This window comes from Bos indicus x Bos taurus, chromosome 7 (assembly GCF_003369695.1).
Source record: "Bos indicus x Bos taurus breed Angus x Brahman F1 hybrid chromosome 7, Bos_hybrid_MaternalHap_v2.0, whole genome shotgun sequence".
NCBI classification, from domain to species: Eukaryota; Metazoa; Chordata; class Mammalia; order Artiodactyla; family Bovidae; genus Bos; species Bos indicus x Bos taurus.
In genome coordinates this window covers 48,822,381-48,832,828 of record NC_040082.1, presented here as the reverse complement: position 1 = coordinate 48,832,828, position 10,448 = coordinate 48,822,381, and the positions used below count along the sequence as shown (strand labels likewise).

The 10,448-nt window shown below is 53.9% G+C and overlaps 1 protein-coding gene across 2 annotated transcripts in view; it reads left to right on the top strand.

Annotated features, from left to right (window-relative positions):
* The first annotated feature begins 1,998 nt into the window (after positions 1-1,998).
* The window catches only part of SYNPO (synaptopodin), a 57,747-nt gene continuing 49,297 nt past the window's right edge, over positions 1,999-10,448 (top strand). Inside the window, exon 1 of one of the 2 annotated variants that reach the window (XM_027545938.1) lies at positions 1,999-2,159. The gene's annotated coding sequence lies outside the window, so the exon portion shown is untranslated. Of the gene's footprint in view, positions 2,160-2,520; positions 2,788-10,448 lie in introns of those variants that run through there. The other variant, XM_027545937.1, reaches the window with a different exon arrangement.

The window sequence follows — 10,448 nt, the reverse complement described above, 5'->3', positions numbered from 1 at the left end:
AGCAGGGTACATATGCACAGACATGCCACCTCCTTCCATCAGAAGATCAACAGCATCAGCCCAGCCAGTTGACTCACACTGGTTAAGAGCAAAGCACCGAGCTCAGTGCTGCTGCGGGGAGGCTGAAGTGTCTGAGGCCAAATCTCACTCCTCTGGAGGCCCACACTGTCAGTGGGATGGAAAACACTGACCCAAAAGGCAGTAAGGAGCCCAGGCCGGCGCCAGCAGGCCCTGCATGAGTACGACTATGCCCCATGCAGGCAGAGGGCTTCAGGCCAACAGGTTAGCCTCCCTACCTTCCTCTTGCCATTGGTGTCAGGAGCGAGCAGATAATGCATCTGAAACACTAGCGAGTACCGTTCCCACAGAGTAAGTCCCCCATGAAATACCATCTTACTGTCCATCTTATGAAATAATGAGCATCGAGGCAACCACCTCTCACTTGCCTGGAAACCTTCCTATCTAAAAGAACCCAGCCAAGAACTTGTTGGAAGCTCCCCTTCTAAAAACACCTCTGAGCCGTCACCAATAAAGAGTAGCGAGCTTGTGCCCTGAAGCTCGTGGACCTTCACATCAGTAAACTGATGGCAGAAGCAGGAGTGATGAGCAGGTGATGGGGGTGCTGATCACTTGGAGAAGGGAAAGCTTTCTGGAGGCCCAAGGACGCCAAGCCGATGTGGGTAGAGGGTCTGGGTTGGGAAGGAGAGGGGAGGCTCAGGTTCGGACCAGGTTCCTAGAGGTCATGATTGCCTCTCTAACTCATTGACTGCTGTGGGGTCACTGTGGGGGTGACAAGATGAAGGGGCTTCTTTAGGAAGCTGATTCTGGGGGCTGATGTGGGTTCCAGCAAGGGTTACCTACTGGTAAGGACGCCAGTCGGGGCATGTTGGAACCTAGACAGGACTAAATGCCAGGATCCATCCATGATGTAAAATTCCAGACAGGGAAATCACCATGTACATGGTAAATCCCCCCTCACATCCTTTATATCACATGATCTTCATGATTCATCTTCCCTGAAACCAGGGAAGAAACTGTGTCCTTAGCAATGGGACCTCACACAGCTGTTAATGTCAGGGTGAGGCCAGGAACCTGGGGCTCCAGCTCCTGCATCATTGCTCCTCTTTTATGGAAGTTTTGGGGGTGCTCTGCCTGCCTGCTCTTATTACCTATAGAGATATTTAATAATAACACAGTGATGGACAGTCTTGGGCCCAGGGCACGGCAAGTGATGAGTGAGCCCTTAGAGGGTAACAAGCATTGATTCTGGAGTCAGGAAATCCTGGTTGGAGGCCCAGCCCCATTACCTACCACCAGTGTGGCCTGGGGAAGCATCTGAACCTCACTGAGTCTCACTTTCTCCCAACTGGGGAGAAGATGTCTGTAAAGGAGGCTCTTTCTCTTCCACAAGCCCTGGAAGGGTATGGGCTTGTCCCCTGTGCCCGGCATGGGGCTTGGGGCAGGGTAGAAACGCAGTCAATACCATCCTAATAAATTGTTCACATTTACCAGGGGAATTTTTTTCCTGTGTCAAGCATTACATTAATTACTCAACTAAATGGATGGTTAGATAGTTGGTAAGAAGAGTTTGGACTCTAAGAAGAATGGTGGGGGTTAGCGGGTGAATGCACATCAGTAGGGAAAGCGCAGACCAGGAGGAAAGGGCCCTGTCTGGAGGGAGCTGGGGAAGAGCTTGCCAGCAAAACATGCCAGCAAGCACAGAGTTGGAAGACGCAGGTTCAATTTCTCACTCTGTCATCATCTTGCTGTGTGACCTTGGTCAGGAACTGACCCTCTCTGGGCCTCTGTTTTTTTTTTTCAAAGGGGACAGATGGAAGGCACAAGGGAGCTGGGAGCCAAGCTATCAGGGAGGGAGGCTCCCTCACCTGAGGTCTCCAGGCCTGTTGGGATCTGCCAGCCTGAAGGGGATTTCCTGGGGCCGGCCCAGTTTCCAGCCCAACTGACGTCTCCCCTGGATGGGTGCCCAGAACAGCTCTCTAGTGGAAAAGGCAGGCGGGCATTCTCCCAGCCCATACCTCAGCCCTCCCTCTGGGGTCTCCCCACCCCCAGCCTGACTTGGGGAAGTGGGGGATCCCTCCTGATGAAAGAAGAAGGCACTGCCCCTTGGCTCAAGCTCCTGATTTGCTGTGTGACCTCAGGCAAGTCCCTGCCCCTTTCTGGGGGCCATGAGGAGGGCAAAGATTTCCAAGCTCTGTGGGGACGCTGACACTCTGGGATCCTGCTGGGGGCTGGGGGTGCTGGGAAAGAGACTTGAGATGGGAGCTGGACCCCAGGGCCTTGCTCTTCTTGCTGCAGAGTAGACGGTGGAAGGAGGGCAGTGGGAGGCCCCCAGGTGTCTGTGAGAGGGGGCAAGGCGAGCCTGGGGTTTGGGAAACATATTTACTTTTAAGTGTCCGGTGTCACCGGGGGTTTTTTCTTTGGGTTTTGAAATGCTCCAGAAGTCAGCACTCTTGTGCGTGTTTGCCGAGCAGAATATGGGCTGTATTTATTCATCCTTTAGCCCGAGCCCTTAAAAATATAGACGGCTAATGTCTTCAGTATGTATGAAATATCCCATATGCTCGGAAACAAAAGGGGCTCTGTTATTAAAGTTTCATTTCCACACGCCCCCTCCCCTCCCTCCCGCCCGCCCCCCTGACACCCTGCCCTCCTCCCATCCCGCTCAGCCTGCTCGAGACAGAGCGGGAGTGAGGAGGCAGGCGGGCAGCCGTGGCTGGAGCCTGGGCACAGCAGTCCCCATGAGAGAGGGTACGGATTCGGCTCCAGGTGAGGTGGAGACCATGGAGGACGAGAGCAGGGTCTTCCTGGGGAGAGGGGCCTCTGGGGCTGCTGGGATGGCCAGTGGAGGGATGGGGGCCAAGGTGGCCCCTCTTGTGGGCGCCCTTGGGGCCAGGGCCTGGCAGGGCCCTGATGTCTGGGACGGAAATGCCCGCTCTGCTGCTAACTGAAACCACATGTGTCTCCCAGGCAGCGGGACAGAGAAGCCGCCAGGCCTGGGGCTGGGGACTGGGGGGAGGAGAGATGCAGGCTGGCCCCCACTGTGTGCCCAGGGATGGCTGGGGGTAGGGAGGTTCGGGGTCATTTGCATGTGTACAAGAGTGTGCGCGATGCATGAGTTGTGTGTGTGTTCACATTGCATGGGCGGGTGGGCAGTGTGTGTGTGTGTGTGTGTGTATAAGCATATCTGCAGGTTGGTGGGGTGTCTGCTCGCAGGACCAAATGAGTCTCCCCGTGGCCTCCTGTGGCCTGAATCCTGGGCAGACTCCTACCTAACACTCAGCACCTGGGACCCTGCTGGCTGCCCCCTAGGAGGGTCCTCCGGGGATGAGGAGACAGCCGGGCTGAGCTGGTGGTGGTCCTTCTCTGCTGTACTCTGTAGTCACCATCCTCCTTCCTTTTGCCTCTAGCCCAACTCAGTCCCCTCACACCTGCACCACTTCTGCCCATTTCCCAGGGAGAAAGGCTGAGGCATAGAGCAAGGGGCTGACAACAGGCTCTTCTCCCTCGTCCACCTTCATCTTTTTCAGAGTGCTTGCCTCCAGGAACGTGGCACCTTCACTGTAGCCCTGGGAAGTGAGGAAACCAAGCCCAAGATAGGGGAGAGCTTGCTCATGGCACCAGGAGGACAGAATGGGGCTGCCCCAACCGGCAGGGGTCAGGGGATGACTGGGACAAGGGCTCCTTGGAGAACGGCTACACCTAGATTCTGCGGCAAATAGGGGCAACCCCCTGCCGGGGGCCCTGTGACCTGAGTCTTCTCTTCCAAAAGAGCAAGCCTTGGTGGGAGCTGGGCTCTGGGTTCTGGGGGTGACCCTGCCATTGCCCTGCTCTGGATGTTAGATGGGCTTCCTCCTAACTCTGGGCTTCAGTTCCCCATCCTCCCAACAGCAAGTGTAGACCAAAGTAGTATTTCCCAGAGTGTGGTGTGCACAGCATTGGCCGCTTGGAGATGGTGCCATGGGGACTGCCAGTTTTCATTTTAACAAAGGTTGTGTGTTATTTATACCCCCCCCCCCCCATTAGGGGAAAATATATAAAATCCAAACCAGGGAGTGGATTTAAAGAAAAATATAAACCACCCAAATGAATGAAGACAGGATTGCTAGGAGATCCCTGGGGTCCTGTCCATTTTGGCAACAGACTCTCTTTATGTTTCTACCATTTTTAATGTTCATGAGAGTGTGGATTCTGGTTATCCAGGATCTAAAATGTGATCTGCCAAGTAGATCATTTTTTGGCCTCCACAAATTAGCAGCCCTGAAATTCCGTGATTGGAGTAAAAAGTTCAGTTGTCACCTTGCGGGGAGGGTTGGGAGGAGAGAGAGAGTGTGTATGTGTGTGTGTGTGTGTGTGTGTCGTGTAGTGTTGTGTTATGTTGTGTAGGAAGGGACTGCAAATGGAATTGGCAGATCTGGAAAAAAGATCAGCCCATCTGAGGTTGAGGCTGCGTGCCCAAGGTCAGAGGCAGGGAGTTGGGGAAAGAGATTGTTCCCTGACTGACATTTTCAAGTGCTTTGTCTGGCCTCAGCCTTGCACTGAATCATCAGGATGGGTGGGTAGGCGAGGGGCCGCCCTAGCTTCAGCCTTTCCTGCCATTCAGCCCCAGCTCCCCAGCCATTTGGCTGCATTTTATGTGCCAACCCAGGGCTGGCCCAGGAGAGGTGCCCTGGGAGGGTGTGGGGGTGTGGGCAGCCCCTCCCATGGCAGGGCACCGTCACCTCTCCAGGCTGGGCTGGTTGGAGCTGGTATCACTGAGGATGTACTCCCTCATCTCCACCCTCAGCCCCTGGAAGACTCCCTGTTGCTGCTATTGTTACTCATGATGATGCCTCCTTTTCCATGGATTTTCACTGGTGATTTGTCTCATCACCAGCCCTCCAGGCTAGCGCACATCGCCCTGATGCAGGAAGTTCACCTCCCCAGACTGCCTGTCTTGTGTCATCCTGCAGTGGGAGGAGGGCATTCAGAGGGCTCACGGATATGGATGGCATCCTTGTGGGGATGAATGCATGGCCCCTTCTTGGGGAGGCAGCAGGTGCGGAGGAAGGAGCCCAGGGCAAGCGCCCTGACCATCTGGGGCCTTAGTGTGCCTACTGACCTCAAGAGGCTGAAGTAATTTTCTAGTTCTGCCCTGGGATGGACCAACATCCATCTGCCTCTAGAGGGTTCTTGTTCCTCTGCATGCACGCCTGCATGCGTGTGTGCTCAGTCACTTCAGTAATGTCTGACTCTTTGCAACCCCATGGACTATAGCCCACCAGGCTCCTCTGTCCATGGGATTTTTCTAGGCAAGAATCCTCGAGTGGGTTACCATGCCCTCTTTCAGAGGATCTTCCCAACCCAGGGATTGAAGCCACATCTCCTGTGTCTCCTGCAATGCAGGTGGATTCTTTACTGCTGAGCCACTGAAGAAGCCCTCTTGTTCCTCTACAAAAGTGCTTTCCCAGGGAAAGTGGGGGACAAATCATGCGAGTTTGGGGAGGAGCTCCCTGAGCAAGGATGGACCACATGTAGTCATCCACACTCCTTGGGCCCAGGTTCCCTTGGGGGCTGGACTAGCTATCTCAAACCCTGGGGAAGCAGCTGGCCGAGGTCATGGCCAAAGTTCCTGCTTGTGGAACTTATCACATTCTAAGTGACTTTCAGTGGCCTTGAGAATGACCAGCAGCTACGCCCAAGACCAAGGGCAAACGGAAACCTGGACAGTTTTATGGGCATCGTTACAGAGAGATCAGCCCGGCCTGGGAGTGGGAGGTGGCCCTGATTAGCAGGGAGGACATGGGCTTAAAGAGCAACTTCTTCCTAAGGAAACATTCTCATCTGGAAAATGAAACTGTTTATATGACCACCTTGTGCTTAAACATATTCCCATGGTGGACTCAGCCATGGATTCGGATGGAAGGAGAGAATTGTAGTTAAACTTGTTGTAGCTTATCTACCCACAGGGATGCCCGAGAGCCCTGCTTCCTTAGATTTCATCTTGTTTTTCCTGGGTTTGCTGCACACAGGGTATGAAGCAGTGACAAAGCAGTCAAACCCAGATCTACTGATAATATTGACAGAAGGCAAAAGAAAGCTCAAGTTTGTTCTTGGGTGAGGAAAAAAAGAAAGGGATCAGGTGACCCTGAGCTCTTCTACCACAGCAGAAGTCCAGGCCCCTGCATCTCTCTCAGCTCGACTTTCCTGATCTGTAACATGGACTGTCACAAGGAGTCGGGGGTGATGGCACAGAAGGCCTGGCACACACTGTACCCAGCACTCAATAAATAGCATCTCCAAGGTATCAGGTCTGACCTAGGGAGGAAATGGCACTGCCACTCCACGGAGGGCAGGGGACACAGGGCGCGAGCAGCGAGACGAGGGAAGAGCACGGGCTCCCCCAGGCCTGGCTCCCTGGCTCTGAACCTTCCGGCACCTTCCTTCACGCTCTGTAAAGCTGGGCCACGGATAACACCTACCAACCTTGTGGGACAGCCATGGCGATTAAACAGGCCAACCTAGAACTCCCAGTGAGTAGCAGGTGCCCAGAGAACACTGCTCTAGCAGAGAAGGAACCTGGAGGCCTGAGGCCAGGTCCCTCAAAATCTTCACTTCAAATTGTCCCACTCATGCCTGGTCAGGGCCAAGGCGCCGGGAGTAGGAAGGCCAGGTGGCCAGAGGCTCCACAGCCCGGGGAAGGCATCCCCCTAGACGGTTTCAGAACCTGCCATGCACACCACCTTCTGGAGCTCTGGCCCGTCCCCGGGCGGAGGGTGGGCAGCAACAGGGCTCCTGTCCCTGCCAGCAGGGCTGTGGGGCAGGCTTCCCACCTGAAGGGTCTCGAGAGAAAGGAGGAAACGGAAAAGTGAGGCTTCAAGAAGGAAAGGGGCCTGTGTGGGGTCCAAGTGGGGCCGAGGCAGGAACTGGAGGGGTGGAGGCGAGAGGGTGGGAACCCTGCGGGGAGAGGGAGCTGGGGAGGCCCTGTGCCGACCCTGCCAGGGCCTCCTTCCAGCTCTGCTGCCTGGAAGCGGGAACCGGTTGAAGGAGAACCGGAAAGGAGAGAAAGAAAGCAAACAGACTCAGAGAAAAGCCTGGAGCTCCGAGCGCTGGGGTTGTTTGGTCTGGCGGAGCCACCTCCCGGGCCACTCCCAGCCGTTCTGCAGACAGACTCCAACAACCCCCGCCACACGGGGTGTGTGCACACTCACGCACACACACACACATACACAGATACGGATATCCAGGCATATAGACACGCACACACACAGACATATTTGTGTGTGCAGACACACACACACACTCACACACACGCATACATACAGACACAGACACACACATATTCACAAACACACACAAGGCACATAGACACATGCACAGATACAGGGCACAGAAGGTCTGAGGTGAGGGTGGGTGCTGGGGACGGAGGGTTTCCATAGCATCTTCCAGCTTAACCACCTCGCTCCTCTCACCCCACAACATGCACAGCTCAGCCCTTCGCTGCAATTACAGTAACACCTCCCATGCACTTACCCTGAGCTCTAAGCTCCTTACTTGGATAAACTTGTTTAAGCCTCACAGCCACTCCACAAGGCAGGCACTGTAATTAGCCCTGGGGTACAGATGGGAAAGTGGTCTCGGAGCAGCAGGGCCCGGAACATGGTGCCCCTCACTGACTCTGAGGGCACTAAAGCCCTGGCTCTGTGCCAGGCCCTGAGACCAGCACGCTCACCCCCACGGTCCACACCACGTGACTGGCAGTGTGCTGCTGCCCTTTTCTCAGGCCCTGGGAAGAGAGGGCACAGAAGAGTGGAGGCTCGGGGCTGGATGTCTGTGTGCTGAGCAAGGCTTAGCGGGAGGAAAGGCAGGGGGTCGGGGCAACACAGACTCTCACATCATACTCAGTGCCCTCAGGCCTCTTCTACCAGCATCCCTGCCACAGCTCCGTGCAGTCACCTGCCTGACCCCTGACACTCAGTCTGCCTCCTAGACCTTACCATCCCGCATCTCTCACCCTCACATGGTTCAGCCAGCCAGCCACTGCCTCAACAAGTGTGTCCTGAGCTCCCTTAATGATAGCTCTGGATGCCTGTTGACAAAACATGTTTCCCTTCCATTATTTTATTTCATTTTTCGTGTGTGTGTGTGTGTGTGTGTGTGTTGGGGGGCTTATTATTTTCTTTCACCTTGGCTCCACCACTCACTGAGAATCCTTTCAGTCGAGAATCAAACTAAGATATATATACATATATCAGAGTCCTCTACTGGGCTCAAAATGCCAACTGCACAGGTCCAGGGTGTGGGAAATGTGGCAGAAAAATAGCAGCAGCTTAGTGACGTCTTTGTGAACCGTATGGATAATATAATCCAGCAGAGATATAACTGTTGAAGGGGGGAAGTTAATCTGATGTTGTTCGGTTGCTCTGATGTTTATGTCTGGCTCTGCGATCCTATGAACAATAGCCTGCCAGGGTCCTCTGTCCTCCAGTATCTCTTGGAGTTTGCTCAGATTCATGTCTATAGAGTCAGTGATGCTCTCTAACCATCTCATTCTCTACCGTTCCTTTCTCCTGTTAGGCTGCATTAATAAAGATAGAATGCCCAGAATGAAGGAGGTAATGGTCTTGCCATAATCTGTGCTGGTTTGATTTTCCTGGTTTATTGTGGTCATGTTAGTTCTGAGAATCTGACAGATAGGCTGACGGTAGAGGAGGGTCAACAGGCTGGAAGGGGTCAGAAATTCTTTCCTGTATGAAACAGTTGAAGGGACTGAAGTTTAGCCTGAGGGAGAGAATAGAAAATACTCAGAGGATGGGGTTAAGCTCAGTAGGATAGAGTGTGGGGAGATTTCACCTCTCTAGAAAAGGGACCCTAAAGATGGAATGAATGAGCCGCCCCTCTGGAAAGTGAGGCCTCTGACACTGAAGATGTACAGGCCAAAGTGGGAGGCCTGAGTGAAAGAGGCCAAGATCAGTGTCTCCTGACTCCAGCTCTTTCAACAGGTTGTGCTGAAGGGAAGGGGTCCCCAGGAGTCCTGAGCACACCCGCTCCCCTGGTCTCTCCAGGGCCTCAACTCCTGCCCCTGCCCCATGGACCCCCAGGATGAGGACAGAGTCTCCAACAGGGTAATCCACAGGGAGGGAGGAACCCCTGGGCAGCACCCTTTATGGAGGGGTGGGTGAATGGAGGCAACGGAGGAGAAAGGGTTTGCCTGAAGTCAGTGGCTTGGACAAGATGGCAGATCATAACCCTAGCTTGAACCCAGACCTCCAGCCCTGGTTCCTGCCTCCCTAGCCTGTGAGGTCATTGGTGGACCAAAAGTCTGGTTCTCCCCAGGGAAGGCTCCCAAGCAGAACCAGTCCACTCTTTTCCTCCGTCCACAGGGCCTCAGATTTGAGGTCTGCTCAACATGCATTTATTGAGCACCCCCTGGGTGCAGGCGTTACACTGGCACCTAGGGGTGCGATAGCAGCTGCGCTAGAGTAGGGGGTGAACTTCCTCCCTCTGTCCTCTACAGATCACTTCTCATTTTTGAAAATACTTGGTTTATTTATTCATCTGATGGCTTACTGTCTGTCTTCCCTGCGCCACCCTGCCCTGCTCTCGACCTATCCAAGCCCCCACTGTACTCCCAGATCCAACAGCAGTCCAGGCTCATAGGGTGTGTTTAAAAACTGCTTGCCAGGGGTTTCCTGCTTAGGACTCTGCAATTCTACTTCAAGGGGAGCGGGTTCAATCCCTGGTCAAAGAACTAGGATTCCCTATGCCTTGTGGGGCGGCCAAAAATTAAAAAACAAAAAACCCTGCTTGCTGAATAAATGAATGGAGAGTAAAACTCACATGATGCCAGCCCTTGTGGAGCCAGAGTAACAACCAACACTTCCCAAGCCTGTCCATGTGCCAGGCACAGGGCAAAGTGCTTCTCTTGCATCATCTCATTTCATCCTCACAACAGTGCCTAGAAGGTCGTGCTATCATTGACCCCATTTTACAGATGGGGAAACTGAGGCTCAGAGAGATTGAGGCCCTTGTGACCCTTGTCACCTGCCACCTTGTATTATAGCTGTTCACGCCCCTGTCTCATGCCCTTCTGCCCACGCTAGACTCCTGAGTGGCAGGAACCACATCTGCTCTCCCTCTGATATCCCCAGTGTCCTGCACAGGGCTGGCTTTTCATGGCACTTAAAAGCATTTATTACATTCAATTGGGTTGAGTGAAGATTTGTGAAAGGAAAGGAAGACATGTTGAGTAAGAGAGGGTGAACAGAGAGCATTAAGCAAGGGGCATAAGTGTGTTCAGTCGCCTCCAACTCTTTGCGACTCTGTAGCCCGCCAGGCTCCTCTGTCCGTGAGATTTTGCAGGCAAGGATACTGGAGTGGGTTGCCATTTCCTCCTCTAGGGAAGCAAGGGGCAAAGAGCAGCATAATGCAGTGTCATGCTGGGAATCATC